The sequence below is a fragment of the Hyperoodon ampullatus genome (genome assembly GCF_949752795.1).
Source record: "Hyperoodon ampullatus genome assembly, chromosome: 13".
NCBI lineage: Eukaryota > Metazoa > Chordata > Mammalia > Artiodactyla > Ziphiidae > Hyperoodon > Hyperoodon ampullatus.
The window spans coordinates 9,926,474-9,928,476 of record NC_136926.1 but is presented as its reverse complement, the minus strand read 5'-3'; positions in this window follow the sequence as shown (position 1 = coordinate 9,928,476).

The window sequence follows — 2,003 nt, the reverse complement described above, 5'->3', positions numbered from 1 at the left end:
GGTGGAGACCAAGGTAGAGCGGCCGGGCTGAAAGACACGGTGGGGAGTGAGTGACAGAGGAGGGAGCGGACGGGTGAGCAGACACCCACTTAAAGCCCCCGCCAGACACGCTAGTCACCAGGCACAACGTCAAAAAGCGAAAATTACTGTTAATACCCAGTGCTGGTGAAGATGCAGCAAAACGGGCACTCCCTTCAGTGTTGCCGGTACTGTTAGGGGTCTAGCCTTTTTGGAGGGCAGTTTGGCAGGATCATTTTCAGACCTAGTAATTCCACTTCTAAGTATTCAAGAGAAATAGTTGCCCCCATGCGCAGAGAGGGCGCATGGCGTGTCCTGCCCCCACACTTATAACAGGAAAAAATTAATACAACCTAAAGCCCTATCAGTCAGAGTCTGGTGAAATAAACTGTGGTACATCTGCAGGCTAGAATATGCTTCAGCAGTGGAAAAGGAGGACCAAGATCTATGCTACCACCTTGGGGAACCTCCAGGGCACAGGATTAAGGGAAAAAAGCAAACCACAGAGCAATACAACCGTGCGATCCCATTTACGTGAACACACAAAGCAAAACTACCAATTCTTATGTGTACATAAATGTACTTAAGTGGTGGGCAGGAAACATGTGGCTGGAGCAACACCATCCAGAAACAGTGGTGACCTGTGGGGAGAAGCCAGAATCTGGGGTGCAAGGGGGGAAGTAACCAAGGAAAACTGTTACTACTTGTCTCTAGAAAATATGGCTAAGAACATGGCGCCTGGAGCCTGGACTCAAATCCCGCATGAACCGCTTACTAGTTGTGTCACCTTGGGTGTGTGATTTCTTTCTGCCTTGCTTTCCCCATCTGTAAAATGCGGACCATGATTGCACCTACCTCATAGGAGCGTTATGAGGATTCACTGAGTTAATAAATGTAAAGGCCTTAGAACCTAGGAAAAGCCTAATAAGGCTTATAATGAATGTTACAGTAAGAGTGTATTAGTAGTGTCAATAAAAAGAAATAGAGGGGCTTTCCTGGTGGTGCAGTGGTTAAGAATCTGCCTGCCAATGCAGGGGACACGGGTTCGAGCCCTGGTTCGGGAAGATCCCACATGCTTTGGAGCAACTAAGCCCCTGCACCACAACTACTGAGCCCGTGTGCCACAACTACCAAAGCCCACGTGCCTACAGCCTGTGCTCCACAACAAGAGAAGCCACCACAATGAGAAGCCTGCGCATCACAACGAATAGTAGCCCCCACTCACTGCAACTAGAGAAAGCCCACGCGCAGCAACAAAACCCAACGCAGCCAAAAATAAATAAATAAAATAAACTTATTTTTTAAATGAATAAATATAAAACAACGAATAAAAAGGGATAAATTAACAAGACTCACAAGGAGTGCAAAGGTACTTCCTGTTCTGATGGGGGAACGTCAGGACAGGCAGACCCTTGCCTGCTCATCCCAACTGGGGCTCCCACACAATCAAAACGTAGAAGCCCCCTACCCTCTGCTGTCCACGGTGCTGAACCCTGGACCTCTCTAGTTACCATCAGTACTGTCCGTCCTTCCAGCTAAGCCTGGCTGGGCCTGGGCCCCTGCTGGGTACCACACAGTCATGGCTGCTCATTCACATACAGACACCGCCACCCAAATATTCCTGAAGGCCTCTTGTGTGTCAGCCACTGTGCTAGGCCCTGGAGATACAGCAGTGAACCAGAACGAAATTCCTGCTCTTCTGCTGCTACATTATACACACACCCACACACACAAGTATTGGCTGTGTGCCTCTGACTGGACCTCTCTGAACCCGTTTCTTCATCTGTCAAATTGGGAGCAGCACAGTATCTACCTCCTAAGATGGCTGCAAGGAGTCCTTGAAAGGGGACTCAAGGTGAAGATCTGAACCTAGAAACTGGGGTTCTTTCTGCCACACCCCACTCCACATCTCCAGGCCGTGGTGGTGACCCTGCAGCCGATCACAGCAAGACAGCCCAGACGGCACAGAGTGGGTGCCACTGCAC